This window comes from Halichoerus grypus, chromosome 10 (genome assembly GCF_964656455.1).
Source record: "Halichoerus grypus chromosome 10, mHalGry1.hap1.1, whole genome shotgun sequence".
Taxonomy (NCBI): Eukaryota; Metazoa; Chordata; class Mammalia; order Carnivora; family Phocidae; genus Halichoerus; species Halichoerus grypus.
The window spans coordinates 32,269,368-32,289,249 of record NC_135721.1 but is presented as its reverse complement, the minus strand read 5'-3'; the positions used below and the strand labels follow the sequence as shown (position 1 = coordinate 32,289,249).

Here is a 19,882-nt window from a genome sequence, read left to right as displayed (position 1 = left end):
GTTACTCTTTATTTAGCATCCTTTTTTTTCTCTTTGTCTTTTTTTGCAATACACAAAGGATACTTTGCTAATTTTGGGTAATTGTAAATAGGTTATAAAATTAGGCCACCTAGGCAAAACTTTTAGAAGACAATAATGGCAATGACGATGACGACGACGATGACGATGATGACGATGACGATGGCGACGATGATGATGACGATAAGGATGATGATGATGATGACAATTATGATGATGAGGATGACGATGATGATGACGATGAAGATGACGATGACGATGATGATGATGACGACGATGAAGACAATGCTGACGATGAGGATGACGACGACGATGATGAGGACGATGACAATGATGATGAGGACGATGATGCCAACTAGCATTCAATTAGCTGCTCATTTAATTCTCACGTACCTAGGAAACTTGTGCTCTTATTATCTCCATTTTTATAGATAAGGAAACTGAAGCCAATTCAATAGTTTAAGTAACGATTTAACTTCTCAAAGGTAGTAAGAGTCACAATAGGATATTAGGTCCAGGAAGCTGGGCTCCAGAGATTTATCTTTTTCAAATTACCACAGTTTTTAAAATGAAAGGTGTACTAAAAGTAATGAAAATTGTTCAATTGTTGATATATTTTTGACAGTAAATTAGTTTTATTATGTTGACAGACATAAAACAATGTATTCAATAGTATTCAATGATAAAATTCTTTCTAAAAATAAAAATAGCATATGTAACAAAACAAAACTGAAACTGATATTTATCCAAAAATACATATATATTTTAAAGATTTTATTTTTAAGTAATCTCTACACACAACACGGAGCTCAAACTTATAACCCTGAGAGCAAGAGTTGCACACTCTATTGACTGACCCAGCCAGGCGCCCCCCAAAAATATTTTAAAAATATACAATCAGGATAGGGGCACCTGGGTGGCTCAGTTGGTTAGGCATCCAACTTTTGATTTCTGCTCAGGTCATTATCTCATGGGGCTGAGATCGGGCCCCATGTTGGTCTCTGTGCTGGACTTGGAACCTGTTTGGGATTCTCTCTCTCCGTCTCCCTCTGCCACTCCTCTCTCTCTCAATAAATAAATGAATGAATAAATAAAATTTAAAAATTTAAGAAAAATTAAATATCAGCAGGATAATTAATTTTGGCACTTAATCACATTGCCTTTAAATAAATCTCTTAGCTGTATTTCTCTTACACTGGAACATTGAGATCTTTTACTAAAGAATACATTTTTAATATTGTTTTACTTCTTTTAATTTTTCATAAAATTGGCAAGATCTCCATCTCAAGGATTTATTTTAGAGTTAATGAATTTGAAATTATTTGTTGATATCTTCTATTAACTTCCCCCTGTAGAACGTAACAGTTTTTATTATATATCCTCTTGCTGCAGGTGTTGAGATACCCGGTAATCTTAGAGCAAACTGTGTGAAAAGAATATCCTCAATTCAATTTTCAATTAAAATGCATAAGTATTTTAGGTCAAATATTTTCATAAGTACCATCATTTACCTCCATTCAACTTACTGTTTTAGACAAATATGTTTATAAGTCAAAACTCATCAAATGATTTTTATTCATGATTTATTTGAATTATTAGCAAAATATAGTTGCCACAAAAATCAAAGGTCTTCTCAAAGTGGACACGAATCCAATTAAAACTATGAGCTTCACTCAAAGATTTTTACAAAAGTCAAGATATCACAGAACACAATTATGTGACTTCAGTATAAAATTCTATACGCTTTTTGCTTTCTGTGTTTAAGTTCTTCCATTCCTCTTTGTTTCTGTAGGGATATATTTCAATATGTCTTTTTTGCTTTATTTTCAATAACTTGCAATTCACTAAAGTTCCAGAAGTTGAAAAATTTTGGCACTCTATTCATTGAATCCTTTAGCTAAAGATTTCCAAAATTTCAAAACAAATGCAACCCAAATCAGAAGTTTCGTTTTCAAAAATTAGCAATAGCATCTGTAATTGTGAAATATTTCACCTTTTATTCAATCAAGTTCCAAAGCATTACTTAAATTCTATGAATTGAGTCAAAAAATGAATTATTTGGGGGATTAATTCACTTTCTCTTTGGAATCAGATGCCACTGATATAATACTGACATCATTTAACAATGTCAAGTTTTTCTGTTAATGGAACAAACATGCAAACACTTTTCATACATGCATAAGAAAACTTGAAATTAAAAATGAATGAAATTTGGGGCACTTGGGTTAGCTCAGTCAGTTGAATGACCAACTCTTGATTTCAAAGCAGGTCATGATCTCAGGATTGTGAGACTGAGCCCGGCGTCAGGATATGTGCTCAGTGAAGTCTGTTTGAGGTTCTCTCTCTTTCTTTCTTCCACTGCCCCCCCGCCACTTGCATGGGCGCTCTAAATAAATAAATAAAATCTTTTAAAAAATGAGTGAAATTTATAAGAATAATTCTTTGATCTGAATGAAAAATGACATGCAGTGATGTGAACATGTGCCTTCTGCAGTTCCACATGTAAAATTCTTCTTTTTAAAAAGTCTTCTTAAAATAATTAGTAGCTTTTGAAGTAGATGCAAATGCTTATTCAGCGGATTTCTGTTTTTCAAGTGTCAAGTGACATCACCACAGCCCTCGTGAAGAATGATTAATGTTGACAAATAATTCGTGCAATTCATCACTAATCATTAACTTTCTAGAGAAGTGCAAAGGTAGTACTTATTTTTAAATTTTGCATGCATTTGTGTTTTTTGAGCTCATTGCTGCTTTTACAGAGTACCTTTCAAGGGGCACCTGGGTGGCTCAGTCGTTAAGCGTCTGCCTTCGGCTCCGGTCATGATCTCAGGGCCCTGGGATCGAGCCCCGCATTGAGCCCCGTATCGGGCTCCCTGCTCGGCGGGAAGCCGGCTTCTCCCTCTCCCACTCCCCCTGCTTGTGTTCCCTCTCTCACTGTGTCTCTCTCTGTCAAATAGGCAAACAAAATCTTAAAAAAAAAAAAGAGTACCTTTCAAAACCACAAAAATCAACTATCATAGATTTATACTACAAAATCACTCTAATAAGAGATTTCAGACTATTTTCTATAAACTCTATGGCTGAACTACTTAGCCTCTCTTTCCTGTAAAAATAAATTCTACATACAAGTAACCTATAATTTCCCATATTTTCCACTGACCCTACCAACTGGTTGCCTGGAGGCCTTGTGCCTCTTGAAACCATCAACACAGGCCACAGCACAACTAGCTCTAGCTTCTAGTAGCTGCAAGAAGCAAGCAGAGTTGAGTACTTTTTTCCATTGATCAACCGAAACCTAGCTTTTCCTGTCAACACACACTTCGTTGTATCAGCAAGTACCTGCTGGCTCATACTTAGATGTTGGTTAATTATGGAAAGCTTTGGGGTAGGAGAGATAGGTTATTACAGGTCTTCTTTAAGATTTAATGACATGTTAAAGTCAGCATTCTATTCACTATACACTTCTTTGTGCCTTTTCTCAAACACTATTAGATAAGGCCATGACAGAAGCTAGAAGTACAAAGTCGAAGAATAAAAAATTCTCATTTGTCCAAAGCCACCAATAAAATAGGGTAAATCTAGGATTAAACACAGGTAGCCTCGCTTCGGAGCTCTTGAATTTCACAAACTTGTGGAAGTAAATTATAATCTATGTGGACCAATGGGTTTAAAGATCACTAAAAATGGAATATTTTGCAACATCCAGACAGACAGATCTATTTTCCTTCATCCAAGCTCGATTCTTTGTCCTCACACTGGCTTAAGAGTTTTACAGGCATCCCAATCACTGGGCCAATCCTTTGTAATGAGGATGAAAGACAGAGAACAATCCCAAAATACATTCTCTATCAGAGTATCAGGTCAGAATATAAACAGGTAGATTGGCAGAAAGAAAATGGGGAAGCTGCCTTTAAAAACAGCAGACAAATCTCATAAGATAGCCCTCCGCTTTGCCTTGAACTAAAAATCTAAAACCACTGCTTAGAATTTTTATCTTTTTTCATTCCACCATACTATTTTTGGTTTGTATCCATTGTGCCTTGAGTATTAAATACTTTCCTCACTGAGCTCTCTCTTCTTCCTTTTCAAAAGCAATCTGCAAAACAGTGTCAGATTAATATTCCAAAAAACTTTTTCGTCTGAGCCAATTGTTTAGCTCAGAAGTCCTTAAGAGTTTCAGTACTATCTATAGAATAGAGTTCACAATAAAGTTCAAGGTCCAACTGACCCTCCTGCCTTCCATAATCATCCACTACCTCTTTCCAATACTCCCCTATACTCCCATCTTCCTCTGCACATGTGTATGTACATCACATCCTCTGCTCCAAGTACTAATGCAAACAGCTCCCCAAACCCGTCACCCACATTCATATCACTCCTCCCACATTCTTACTATTCTTTCAGGCCAAAATATTCTCCAGCCCACTCCCCATCTATACAAAGCATACTTCTTCTTACAGAAACAACTTAAGTCCCATGGCTTGCCTCACCGTGTGGGACACAACATAGATCTTGCCTGCCCTGTACCTAAACACTGTTGTTGTTCATATTACTTTGTGTTATAGTCCATATAAATCAGCTTTCTCTTCTCAAAATGAGCAGCTTCTTCAGACAAAGACCATTGGCTATACCTTTTATATATTATATGATACCTCACATAGATCTATAAATATAGTCAGAGCTTAGTAGACCTATATTCTATTAATAAAATCCATTATTAATTGATTACTTCTCAAATGATCAATTATAGAGTATATTCATCTATTGTAAGATTGTGACATTTGGGCTTTACCCTAGAAAGAAAATCAACACAGTCACAAATTGAGTATCCAGCAACAGAAAATATATGAGAGATCTTTGTAAAAAAAACAAAATACTGAACTAGAAAAAAATTTTTGAGGAATCAGAAGAGAACTACTTCTTCTGATACATTTGTTTTCTGGGCTTTTAGACTATTTACAGTGGCTCTTCTTCCCATGAGTTTACTTTTCCATATTCGAATTTAATGCAAAATGTGCTTGAATTGTTTTTCATGCCATAATTAGATTAGGTATTGGCTTCTCAAGACTAAAGTCTAGAAGTTAAAAAAATTTTAAGTATCAATTCCACTTATTTAATATTGTTCAAATAAGACATGACACACTAGCACAGAGCTTTGTCCTAAATAACTGTGGGTATAGAAAAGGCAAAATAGTTTTTTATTCATTCCCTGATTCTGAAATCAGGTCTACAGTGATGCTCTGGTCTCAGTGCCGAACAGAGATACTCATCAGAAATGTTGGCGCTCAGAGAGATGCTGTCAACAAATTTTTAAATATTAACTTGCATAAATGCATATTTATGTAGTCATTCATTTCTGTTCACAGAATGTAAAAGTCATGGATCCTATGAGAATCGATGGGAGCTTTCACATGAAAATGAGTTAAAAATACTAATGGCAATAATAATGATCATTTCACAAATGAAGATAAAGAAAGGAAAGATTTATGTCAAACAGACCATACCAAAAAAATGAGAACAGCTATTTAAGGAAATTATATTGTTGTTTTAAAAAATGTAAATATTTGCTGAAGTGGGTTCTGTCTTTTAAAAATGTTTAATAAAATACTTAATATTATCTATGAGAAAAATTAGGAATAAGAATCATTCATTCAAAATATTAACTCTGAGGCTAAATTCCATTGTTAAAAAGTTAAAAATCTGCCGTAAGCCAAAAAGAATAGTTTTCTGTTTCCATTTGAGAAAGAATATTGATTAAATGCAAAATAATTTTCAAACCTTTTTTTCCTAAAAACTAAAACCAGGCAGAGCACAAATTAACTGGGAGAAAATAATTTTTACTTAATATTTTCCAAGTCATACTTTTCAATCAGAAGCCAGTTGATAATGAACAACTTGATGAAATGGATGGAGCTAGGATAAAGAACAAATGTGTGGCTTTAAAACTAGGAGCTATTTCATTTTCTGAAATTGTGATCCAGAAGCTGATGACTTCAGTTACTTGAATGCCAGACAAATCCACAGAGAATGCCAAAATCCCACTAATCATGTTGCTGTCCTCCTGGTATAGATTAATAGTAAAGCGGCCAGAGCTCATTTGACTATCTACACTCTGTGAGATAAGCATAAATACGATTATAAGATTGCTCTACAATTAAGACGCTCTATGTATGGGACGCCTGGGTGACTCAGTTGGTGTAGCGTTTGCCTTCGGCTCATGTCATGATCCCAGAGTCCTGGGATCGAGTCCCGCATTGGGCTCCTTGCTCGGAGGGGAGCCTGCTTCTCCCTCTGCCTGTGGCTCCCCCTGCTTGTGCTCTCTCTCTCTGACAAATAAATAAATAAAATCTTTAAAAAAAAAACAACTCTATATTTGAAAAATCCAGACCAATGCTTTTATAGTTTCATGTTAGTGCAAATCTGTATTTCAAAAAAGGAGGGGCAGATTTTTTAAAATATGGCATAGGGGGTGAAATAGCAAAATGGCATAAATTGAAGACTATAATTGAATATAGGTAGAAGCAAATATACAGACACTGGCAAGACTGGAAGAAAAATTTGGAGAAGTAAAAGATGGTGCCGCATTGTGAAATATATGGATCTGACTTAAATCTCCCCCTCTCAACACCCTCCTTATGTCCGCCTGCACCCCTCTCCTCCCATTCACAATCATAGATTATACAAACATCCACTTCAAACCTGTTAATTTCTTTTTTTTCTTTCTTTTTAGCAATTTCTACAATATAAGTGGCCATGGATATGTAGGCAGGTGTTTTTGGCCTCTGAAATTGACGGCTACACGTTTGTACAGCCCAAGTTATTCTTTCACTAAGGAATCTCTGTGAGTTTCTCAGGATCTCTCTTCATATGGTGGTCTTCTTGCACCTGTCTTTTCCCAAACCCCTGCACAAGAAGTAGACTGCTCTACTCTCCTCGATGTCCTCTCTTCCCGGCACAAATTCCTGTGTTATCTCTTTAACGCTTTGTGTCTATTTCCTGACGTTGAATAACAAGTAAACTTTCTTCCCATAGCCCCTGGCCAAGCCTACAGAAAACATTCTTATCAAATGCAAGACCCCTCTGGGGGTAAGCCCCAGGCCTTGGAATCTGGGGTCTTCATCTATGCCGTCTTACCTCTAGAGTTCTAGAAGAACAACTCATTTTGATTCGATTTTCAAACACGCAATTTAAGAAACATTTGTTGGGTGATTATCATGCGCCAGGCTCTCTGCTGGCTCTGGGAAAATAGAGGTGAGTAAACCAAAGACCATTTGCTCCGGTGGCCTAGTGGGGGAGGTAGGCAGGCACATACACTCTTCCCTCCGTCATGCGAAGAAATAGCAGCAGGGAGCTGTGACAAGTACTTCTTGCCTTTGTGAGGTCCTCTGGGTTTTATAGCCCTTTCTAGCACAGCACTGAAGACAGTACCTGCCAATCATGTGACACAAACTTGCTAGAAAAACAAAACAAAACAAAAAAAACCTGTGCGAACTTTTCTGCTCTGTTCCATCCTATTATCCTCCTTAGCTCTACCTCCCTTTGACCATGGGCCTTTCTTTCCCTCTCCTTGTCACTACACCTTATGCTGGTATCATCTTGTCACACCTGACATTCTGCCACTGGTATATCTCTCTCTTTCCATCTCTCTTTGCCAAGAGCAGTGGTACGAATTCAATTAAGAGATGAAGCCACGGTGTCTCTTTTTTAAGCAAGAAGGACTAGAGAAGAGAACGGAGATTGAAAATGGAACATGTATTTTTAGAAAAGAATAATTCAGATATTAATTCAAAAAATAATCAAGAAAAATTTATTTTTGAATCAGATTTCCAGCTATGCGTCCATCTATAAGATGCTCAAGGTCACAAGCAGTCATTACCAAGGAAGGAAAATAGGGCCTCTTTCGTATTTTCCCCTCTCCCCGGGTATTATTAGTCTAGTAACAATCAGATGCTAAAGAAAAGAATGTCACTGTCTTTCCAGATTAGATCCTCTTGACCTTCATGTACAATGCTACACAAACCCCGATTCTGTCCTGTGCACTCAAGGCCAACATTCTCTTAAGAAATGACTGCCTTCTATTAAGAGCCCTTCTTGATAGCAAAGATGTCACCCCAAGGTGTATTTTAAATAGCTGTAGCTGGCTCCCTGGGGAAGAGTCTAGTGTTACTAGTTTAGGGCAGCAGTGATGGCTGTTATCTGGAAAAAGAAGTAAGAGAGAGGATGATACCTAAGGAGGTGTGTGCGAAACTGCCTTTCCCCGGGAGGATTTGGACAACTGACAGGCATTGTGTTAAACTGGCCACGTGGATCATAACATCAACGGGAGAAAATATTGCGGGTGTTGTCAATATCTGAAAAAATATATATATAGGTAAGAAAGAAAAAAGAAAAATCCTTCTATCAGAGAACATCTGTCATACTAAAAATAGAAGTGAGAGCCTTTGTAGGATTCTCCCCACAGCCTTTATTAAGGACATGCACCCCCTCCACCTAGTATTCTCCTTGTGGATGGATTTTATTTCCTCTCCGATGTGTGCAATGACTGCTATTATCTTATGTGAGAATACACGTAAATGCCATGCCAGCTCACATAAAAATAGTCAGACTCTGCTGTTAGAAGGAGTCGCGGACAGGTCTTACAGGTCTGCTGTTTGGCTTCACATTTCCCTTACGGTATATAATGAGCTGAGGTGAGAAGGGCTCTGTTATATACTGGAGCTTAAAGTTGAAAAATGCCTTTTATTTCTTGGCTATGTTAACATGAGAACATATGCATGTGTTTGTGTGTGCGTGCACGTGCATGTCTAGCGATAGACGCCCGTAGGAACACAAAAGCAATTTTGTTGGTAACACTCCTTTCCTTGAGTTCACTCATGCATGTGGTAAATTCTGTGACCTGCACTGAATTCGTGTATAATGGACTAAAAATATCCAAGGCTGGGAAGGCCCCTGGGAAGGTAGAAAGAGATGCTGTAAGTACAAATGCTGCTTATTGTCTCATACTTTCTTGACCTTTTCTTCATTTAAGGTGATGCCAATGCCCGGAGCCAGGCTATTAAATTAGCAGCATGAGAAATAGTCTCACTTCTCACGCGGCGCAAATGTGCCTGGGAAAGTAAAGCCGATTTACTATGGATACTAACACTGAGAGAAAACTAGGGGGCATAATAACGTGATTTAGGATTTAACCTATTAGCATTTATTCAAAGATCCCATTCATATTTTGTTTCTCTATCTCTTTGCTCCATTTTGTATTGAATGATATTTTACAACCTTTAAAAGGACCAGAAGTAAAAGTGCTTACAGTCGGGGAGACACAAACCAGAATTCCTTGGGACCAAAGCCTTAGTTTGAGTAAACATCATATTGTTTTGTTTAATCTGTCAGTAAACCAATGATAGCTGATTAAAGAAAGGTTGCTTACCGATGGGGTGAAACTGGGAAGCAAGTCGTGAACTCCAGGGGCATAAGCCCATCACCCCCCTAAAGAGTTGTCATTGGTGTGGGGTTGTACGCTGAATGACGACCGTGCATTCAGGTGGCCACCAGACACAGTCAGGACATGGCTGAGAGTCAGGCAGTCTGTGTTGGTAACACCATCTCATTCTCATTGGTCTCTGGAAAGACCGATATATTCTCTAGCAAAAAGGAGAAAGGGCACCAAAAATAAAGAACCCACACACACAGCAGCAGGGGCTGCGATCATAGGGTCAGGGCCGAAGCTCATGAGCTCTCCTAAGTAGAGACGGGCTCGTGGGCATGTGTGGATAAATCCAGGGCAGAGCAAATGCCAGAGTTTTCTCCAGACTCCAGTGGAGCTTGAAGGTCCCCATCTTCTTGCTAACCTTGTAGAGCACGACATCATCAACCACTGGCAAATTCGGAGTGCGCAGTGTTGCAGTCCTATTGCAGTCACTCTGACAGGTCATTGTCCCCTTGCTCACCGGTTCGTGTGGCCCAAGTGCTGTACATAACAGAGCCTTGAAGTAGCTACTTCTCCATCTCCAGAGGTTTAAAGGATTCGGTAAGAAGCTGACTTTAATTTGCTTGGGATAAAGGCTAATTACAAGGAGATGTGTTCTGGGGGCCTCAGTTCTTTGGTATATTTCTTTTTTGGTATACATTCCTCTAGGGCTTATCTTTCATTTCCTATGGTCCCCACCTTCTCATCTACTTGAGGTCGGGTTTATCTGGAAGGGATTTTGGCTTATGCATCTATAATTATGCTTATTTAATTTCTCTGTAAGGATAGGAACAATGTGTTAGCCTTATCAGTGCAAACTTGGCACTCTTTACCATCAGATTTTCGGCTTCCATTAGAATCATAGTAAGCTAAGCTAGAGGAAGAAAAAAAATAAACTCTCTTTCTAAAGGTCAGTCTTCTTAATTAAATGAAAACTCGAGCAGCAGCATTATAAAACGAAATGACTATAGCCTGTGCTCTTTCTGAGGAGACCCTACAGGGTACCGAGCTGACCTGCTGAAAGCAGGCCGCGCTGAATTATTCCCTGGTGGGTAGGAGAGTATGGCCTTACAGTGGTGGTTCCTTTTCGGCAAACAGATGGAACTGATCGTATGCGACTGTGGCCATACTGGAGGCTTCAAATCTCGCAGCGGTGCTCCATGTCCAGCCCACCTCGTTGGCACCTCGTGGCCTTTGACTTACTGCCACCTCGGCTGCCATTCCCTTGCACTATCTGCTTTTGTTACCACTGTCCTTCAGCCAAGGCCAATGTGGAAGAGAAATCAATAAAGAGGCTCTGAGCTAGGTACTGTCACATTCCATAGTTCATATAAGCCCTGGGAGGAAGGCATCACCATCTCCTTTTATAGAAGAGCAACTGAAATTCGGAGAGGTTAATGATTTTGCTCAAGGTCACGCAGCTAGTGAAGTTACCAGGCAAGAATGGACCGGACTGTCTCCAGTGCCCATTCTCTTTCTATAAGAACTAATGTTTGTATTGTTCTGGTCCCGTTCCCACTGCCTGCATTCAGGAATCTCCTGGGTGGCATCTGAGGATGACACTGTACCCACCCAGTATCACGGCAAAGCCTATTCCATCTACACTCTTAGCCTACCTCCATCCTGCCCCTCCCTTGCTTTTGTTGCTGTTTTCCAAGAGATCAGACCACTTTGAGTTGGTAAGGAGCTCTGTGAAGTCCTCACAAGAGTAAATGAAGTCAAAGGTTTTTCAAAAATAGTAAGAAAACTGTAAGAATTAAGAATGGCAGCTTATTCGAACTTCCTTACTTCGATGGCCATATGATTCTACCTTCCCCTAGTAATATTGCTCTGAATAGTAATACCACAATGTTGTTCTCCATCTCAGAAATTAAAGCATTTTACCCAGTTTTGTAGTTGTGATTCTACTGATTATATGTATGATCAATCAAATAAATATATCTATTACGGTAATTCTTGATACATCTATAGGATCTCTGAAGTTGTTAAAAACTATCACATAATCCTTAAAGAGTTAGAAAACCTTTCCAGGCTCTGATTGGCTTCATATAAACAAAGGATTCCAATTAATTATACTTATTAAAACTCTTGGATTTGAAGGGTTTTTTTTTCAGAGACTGAATATGCGTTGAGGCCCAGCTGCCAAACTATACATCTCTGTGGGGCACCATCTGCATTGAGCTCCAGGGGGAGCATGGAGATAGTGTGATAGTGTGGCATCTTCCCAAACAGAAGGAAGGAAAGTAATAAGATGTGAAGCAGCAGTTTGAATCTCTAGCTGCAATTAGAATTGCCAGGGGAGCTTTTAGAACCAATGCCTGAGCTTCACTTGAGGCGATTAAGTCAAAATCTCTGGGGGGTGAATGTAAGCATCAGTCATGTTTTGAAACCACAGGCTTAGAGCGTGGGATTTGGAGAGATGGAACCTGAACTGGAATCCCAATTATTAAACTCTCTCAGCTTTATGTTCCTCTGTACTATGAGGCTATGAATGGTTCTTACTTCATAGGATTGTGATTATAACACTTATCATCGCGCTTCTCTTCTAGTAAACATGTAAAAATGATGATCAGTTCTTCTTAATAAGAAACAAATCACTGCTGCTTTAATACTTTACTCTTTTAAAAAATAACTAGAAAAAAGAATATAGTAGTTCCCCTTTATCCATGGTTTCACTTTCCATGGTTTTTGTTACCCGAGCTCAACTGCAGTCCAAAAGCAGATGATCCTCCTTCTGGTATATCATCAGAAGGTCAGTAGTAGCCTAACGCTACGTCACGGTGCCTACGTCATTCCCCACACTTCATCTCATCACATAGGCATTTTATCATCTGATATGATCACGACAAGAGGAAAGGTGCGTACAGTACTTATAGTACATTGTTACTATTTAATTTTTTATTACTTATTGTTGTAACCTCTTACTGTGTCTAATTTATAAGTTCAACTTTATCATAGGTATGTGTGTATAGGACAAAACACAGCATATGTAGGATTCCGTACTATCCATGGTTTCAGGCATTCACTGGGGATTTTAGAACGTATCCCCCATGGATAAGGGAGGGGGGTGGGACTGCTGTAATATACTACTAATTAGGCCCAATCTTTGCCCAGAAATTCAAAAGATATGTAATATAGATTAATATAAGAGGACTCAGAAGATAAGTCATCCCGACAAACCTGCAGAAATCCCACTAAACTCTGAACATGTAGAGTCTACTAAGACCTAGCTAAGATCTGAAATGGAAACCCTGCCACTGGAGTTTTGCTCTTGGCTAACTTATCTTTCCATTCCAACTATACTCTCCTTTACCTCATACATACAAATGATTTCAACTGTCTCTCAAACAGCAAGTCTGAATTTATAGTGACCTGTTCAGTACCTCTAGTGACCTCAGCTACTTCAAAGTTAACCTTCTCCTAAGCAAACTCCTTTACACTTTAAGCCCAACCAATAGCAAGCTCTGTCAATAATATGTCATAAAGGTCTCTCAAGCATGAATCCTCTTCTCCATCTTCTCTCCAAGGCTGAGGACATTTCTTTCTTGCACTACTTTTCTTGCTACTAGTGCCTAATTAATCCTCTGTGTGCTGTTAGAAATAACTTTCCGAAAAGCAAATACTCACAAACCACACTCTGCTCTAAAATTCCCTTTATTTATGCTCTATTGCCTACAGAATCAAGTCCAATGTCTTTAGGTCAGAGGACCTAAAAATCTAAAGTTAGCTTTCAGAATCTTCCTTCCACCCACCCCTTCTTTCTATAAACATCCTGATAGCATTCTGAATTCCACGTCTCTGAACATGCCAACGTGTCATTGCATATGCTGTTCCCTTTGCTTATTTTACTGTTTTCATATTCTTTGCCTCATTAACTCCTAATTATCTTTGAAGTCTGAGATCAGGCATCATCCCTGTGATGTCCTTTCCTGACTCTTCCGAGCAGCATTTGTCCTTTCCCCTTCTGTGCTCTGTAATATCTCACTTAACTGTGCCTTAATATAATTGATCGAAAATGTTTTTCTCACCCAATAGCCTGAGGTTTCCTTAAGAAATCAGACTCACTAGACTGTGATGAGGGTCTTAAAAAGTGCTAGTGGAAACAAGAACTCAGACTATAGATTAATGAATGAACTATTAAATGCATAATGTCTCATTCAACGTGGATTGAGAAACGGAGCTGCATCCTTAGGAAAAAATCTCCATTGAAGCAGAAATATTTTCCTCTCCTATTTACAGCCCCAACATGACCTGGAAGAGCCACGGAGTGTCTGGAATTGATCTTGAGCTTAATTGTTGAGTTAAAGAGAAGAAAAACTGTATACTGCTCAGACACTGGTATTGACATAAATTTAAACATTAAAGGAAGGAAATTTGGTGGAAGCTATTTGTGACCATCTCTAGTGCATAATGCTTGCATATGAATGTTGAAATTTGAGCGTGTCAGGTCACAGGGAAAAGGTTAAAAGTCTCTTGTGAGATTTGTTCTCCAATACATACTTTGCTTTTGGACAATGAGGACGGAACAAAGGACTCTAAGATGATCAAAAATCTCTTTTGAAAAGTGTTCCTTCCTTGAAATTTCAGACTAATCATGTTATTAGGAAGCTAAATTAATAAAAAATGACCCTTATCGAGATGATTAAAAATTAGCCATTCATGGGACTCTGGGAAGATGGTGGAATAAGAAGCGCCAGGAATCTGTCTTCACACCTACACAACAACTACACTGGCAGAATCTGTCTGATGGACTCTCTGGAAAGCTTGCAACTTCCAAAGGAAGGCATGGACAGTAAATTGTGGTTATTTTCAGTCTGTTTCAACTCTTAGCACAGTAGCAGCTCCCCATCCCCCTCCCAGCCGCATGGCAAGCATTGCACATGTTCCCGGAGCAGCTTACACACAGTCTGTGGGAGTCAAGTTGGGCAAAATAGACCCTGTCCTCCAAATATTAGGGATCTATGCTCTGACCACTGGTTCCTGTTCCTGATCATACAGATGCAGACAAAGAGGTAGCAGCCATTATTGTTGTACTTCATCCCCATTTCCCTGCCCCTTCATTTTTTTATTTCCCTCTTTTGGGGAGCCAGACATTAAAGACTAGGACATTCAAAATAACTGCAAATATAGGAGATAATAGAAACTAACCACCCATGACCAGCAAAAGACTCAGAAAAGACCTGAAATGACCTTATGTTTACATCTCAGGCTGATACTAAAAGCTAGTATCATTATAACTTTTTAGTCTACAGCAATCAAACAGCAACAACAAAAAAACTCAACAAATCTTGGGAAAGGAGGACAGCTTAATTTCCAGAGTTTCCACATTTTTAGATTCAAATTTCTAGTTTTCATCCAAAAACATAAGGCATACAAAGAAATAAGAAGGTATGGCCCATTTAAAGGAAAAAAATCCATCAATAGAAGCTGTCACTGCAAAAGAATGGATGGCAGATATACTAGGCAAAGACTTTTAAACAACCATCTTAAAGATACTCAAAGAACTAAAGAAGATGTGGAGCAAGTAAAAAAAAAAATCTATATCTATATCTATATCTATATCTATATATATACACATGAACAAATGGAAATATCAATAAAGAAAAAAACCTAAAAAGAAACCAAAACAAAATTCTGGAGCTGAAAAGTACAATGATCAAAATGATTTTTTTGCTAGAGGAATTCAAAGGCAAATTTGAGTAAGCAGAAGAAAGAATCAGCACACTTAAGGTAATGAAAATTATGAAGTCTAAGGAAGAGAAAGAAAAAAGATCGAAGGAAAGTAAATAGAGCTTAAGGGACCTATAGCACACTATCAAGTGGACCTACATACACATTGTGGGAGTCCCAGAAGGAAAAGAAAAAGTTATAGGGTCATAGAGAATATATAAAGAAACAGTGGCTAAAAACTTCCCAAATTTGATGAAATACATGAATATAAACATCCAAGAAGCTCAACCAACTCTAAGTAAGATGAACTGCAAGAGGCCCATATTGAGACATATTGTAATCAAACTTTAGAAAGACAAAGACAAAAAGAGAATCTTGAGAGCACAAGAGAGAGGCAAGAGATCTTCAATAAGACTGTCAGCAGATTTCTTACCACAAAATTTGGAGGTCACAGGCAGTGTACTGATATATTCAAAGTGCTAAAAGAAAACAACTGTCAATCAAGAATCCTACATCTGGCAAAATCGTCCTTTGAAAGTGAGGGAGACACTAAGATATTCCCAGATCTAGTTCATTACCACTAGATCTGCCCTGCAAGAAATGTTCAAAGGAGTCCTGCAGGATGAAATGACAAGACACCAGATAATAACTCAACGCTATATGGCAAAATAAAGATCTCAATAAAGGAAAATACAAGGGCAATTATAAAAACTTTATTCTTTTAACAACTGTGGAGTTTGTAACTTCACTTTTTGTTTTCTGCATGATTTATGAGACTAATTCATTTTAAAAAACCCAATTATTAGTCTAAAAGCTAGTATCACTATAACTTTGCTTTGTAACTCCAAATTTTGATTTCTATATAATTTATGAGACTAATGCATTCAAAAGAATTATTAGGTTATGTTTTTGGACACACAATGTATAAAGATGTAATTTTGTGACATCAACAACCTAAATGGGTAAGGATGTAGCTATGAAGGAGCAGAGTTTCTATATGACTCTGTTCATGTTATAGAAGGTTATATGTTCTTCTGTTATGTTATAGACGGTTATGTTATAGAAGGTTAGCTGGTATAAATTCAAACTAGTGTGTTTTAACCTTAGAATGTTAAATATAATCCCTAAGATAGCCACAGGGAAAATAGCTATGGAACATAAACAAAAGAAAATGAGAAAAGATATTAAACAACAACAAAAAAATCAACTAAACAAAAGAAAGCAGTAATATAGAAAATTCAAGACAAGAAAAGTTATAAGGCATAGAGAAAACAAAAAAGAAATGTCAGAAGTCCCTCTTTATCAGTAATTACTTTACTAATGTAAATGAATTAAACTCTCCAATCAGAAGACAGAGATTAGAAGAACGGATAAAATCACATGCTCCATCACACATATATTCAGTTTACACGATACTCACCTTAGAACCAAAGAAACAAATAGACCAAAAGTGGAAGGAAGGACAAAGATATTCCATGCAAATGGTAACCAAAGAGAGCAGAGATGGCTACATTAATATCAGACAAACAGACTTTAAATCATAAGATTATGAGACAAAGAAGGGCATTATATATTTTTTAAACTCCAATACAGCAAGAAGATACAACAATTATAATTGTTTATGCACCTGATGACAGACCATCAAAATATATGGAGTAAAAACTGACAAAATTAAAGAGAAAAATAGACAGTTCTATAAAAATAGTTATAGACTTCAATACCCTATTCTCAGTAATGGATAGAACAACCAGGCAGAAGATGATTAAGGAGATAGAGAACTTAACAATACAATAGATAGACATGTACAGAAAAGACTACACAACAATAGCACAACCCATTCTTCTCAAGTGCATGTAGGACTTTTGCCAGGATACAGCATATGTTAGGCCACAAATTAAGTCTCAATAGATACAGAAAGACAGATATCATAGGGAGTAACTTTTCCCACCATCTTGGAAGTTAGAAATCAAAAACAGAAGTAAAATTGGAAATTTCACAGTTTTGTGGAAGTTAAACAATGCATTCTTTTTTTAAAAAAAAGATTTTACCCTTAAAAAAAAAACTTAAAAAAAAAAGATTTTATTTATTTATTTGAGAGAGAGAGAGAGAGCAGGAGTCGGGGTGAGCAGAGTGAGAGGGAAAGGGAGAAGCAGACTCCCCACTGAGCACGGAACATGTTGTGGGGTTTGACAGGGGGCTCTATCCCAGGACCCTGAGATCATGACCTGAGCTGAAGTCAGAGGCTTAACCATCTGAGCCACCCAAGCATCCCTAAACAAAGCATTCTTAAGTGACCAATGGATCAGAGAAAAAAATTACAAGTGAAATTAGAAAATACTTAGAGATGAATGAAAATGAAAAAAAAAAAACTTACCAAAACTTACAGGATGTAGCAAAAGCAGTGCTTAAGGGGCAAATTTATAGCTGTAAGTGTTTATATTAAAAAACAAGAAAGATCTCAAAACAACAACCTAATTTTACAACTTAAGGAACTAGAAAAAGAGCAAACTAACCCCCAAGCTAGCAGAAGGAAGGAAATAACAAAGGTTAGAGCAGAGATCAATGAAATAGAGAATAGAAAAATAATAGCAAAAATGAATGAAATCAAAACGTGGTTCTTTGCAAAGATTAACACATTGACGTTTAGCTAGGTGAACTAAGAAGGAAAAAAGAGAAGACTCGAATTACTAAAATGAGAAATGAGAATTGGGACACTACTGCTGATTCTACAGAAGTAAAAAAGATCTTAAGAGTATTTTGAACAATTGTACACCAACAAATTGGATAACCACTAAAATTTAACCAACTAACATTTGGTAAGTATTCCTCACACAGGACATTAATGCAAAAGCTAGGGTGTGCTATGGGAATCTAGGATGGCTGGGAATTGTACAAATATCTAAGCCACTCCAAAATGGTTACGGAGCCAAACATCAAGTGGAGCTGGTAGAACCAGGGGTCAATGACAACCGATTGCATGTCAGCTTCATTTTCTTATCCTCAAGCAAGTGTATTTTCTCTGAGAAAGAGAGCTAAAGAAAAAATAAAATGAAGATAAGAAACTGAGCAGCACAGAGGAGTAAATAAGGTAGGCAAAGAGAAAAAGGAGAAAGGAAAGGACCCAGGGAGACAAGGAAAACACAAGAAACAGTCACAGTAACTTGTAATCAAGAAGTAAGAAGCTTCTCATTGGTTTCCTCCCTCCAGCTGCAAGACATGGGCTCTGGACCAGCTCTCCTGTGACTTCTCTTACACTTCACTTACCATTGCTCGGGACACCGCAGGCTGATGTGTCCACCTCAGAGCCTCTTCAGAAAACTAAAAAATTATGAATAGGGCCATCATGAGAAGGAAAGGAGGGTACACCATGGGCCATTATTACTGAAAAAGACACACGTATGTCACAGTCATCATCAAAAGACCTTTTCTGTGATTGCTACTCAGGACCATTGATGTTACAAACCAACATTCCTCAACTGTGGCCTCATGTTAGAATGGCCTGGTAAGCTAAAAACAAAAACAAAACAAAACAAAACAAAAACAAACAGGGGCGCCTGGGTGGCTCAGTCGGTTAAGAGGCTGCCTTCGGCTCAGGTCATGATCCCAGGGTCCTGGGATCGAGTCCCACATCGGGCTCCCTGCTCAGCGGGAAGCCTGCTTCTCCCTCTCCCTCAGCCTGCCACTCCCCCTGCTTGTACTCTTTCTCTATCTGTCAAATAAATAAATAAAATCTTAAAAACAAAACAAACAAACAAACCCAGACTCCACCCCAGGAGATTCAGATTTAACTGGTCTGAAATAGGCCTTGATATTTTGTGGTTCTTTTGTTTTTGTTTTTATGTTTGTTTGTTTGTTTGTTACTTCCTAAATGATTATAAGGTGATCTGGAGCTTAGGACCACTTTAACAAAAAAAAAAAATTTCCAAAATATGCTGCATGCTTATTTATTGCTAAAATTACTAATTTTGACTATCGTGAACCAGTAAGCTCTTCTTTCCTGGAAATCCAGGGGCATTTTCTGAATGCTTTGATTTCATTCATCTGACAACAAAAAATACCTATTTAATTGTTTGTAACAAATGTTCAAGGCACTCTGTAACAACTTTTGTCTTATTTTATTTCATTTTAGCCACAAACTTACAAGGAGCTCTAGTTAGCCTGAATTCAAAGTCTTTGATCCAAAGTCTAAAATCATACCTTTTTCATTGCACTTCTCAAAAGGGATTTTACTATCTTGTCCACAGTTGGTACTATGCTATTTGTATGGAATGAAAATTAGGGAGCATTAAGCCTAAGACAATCTCATCATTTTCTCTACATTCCTGGGGGAAAAAAAACTTACCTATCCCAGAGACAGAACTGTCTACTGCTATTATTTTCCTCCTGTCTGTTATGGGTGAAACTTCTGGCAATATTACTCACTCTGCTTTTGAGAAGATACGGTGAGGGTATACATATCTTCCTAAATCCTTACATCTTATTTTAATAGACTGTTAACATTCTTATTTATCATCATAGCAAAGCTTTAGGATTTCTTCTGTTTTCACAATCAAAGCGCCTCATGAAGCACTTGAGTGAATGACGGGATTTCCCAAAGACAAGTTCAGGCACTTCTGATAATAGTCCCAGAATAGAGATGTTGGAATGAACGAGTGGAAAGAATCCTGGAGCTGCATTTGGAAGATACAGACTAAAACTGATTTGAAATGCTTCCAAACTGCGTGACCTTAA

The 19,882-nt window shown here is 37.8% G+C and overlaps 1 long non-coding RNA gene across 1 annotated transcript in view; it reads right to left on the bottom strand.

Moving 5' to 3' along the window:
* Positions 1-1,584: 1,584 nt before the first annotated feature.
* Positions 1,585-19,882, bottom strand: part of LOC144379207 (uncharacterized) — a 38,497-nt gene continuing 20,199 nt past the window's right edge. Inside the window, exon 3 of the long non-coding RNA XR_013441669.1 lies at positions 1,585-2,404. This is a non-coding gene — a long non-coding RNA (uncharacterized LOC144379207). The remainder of the gene's footprint in view (positions 2,405-19,882) is intronic.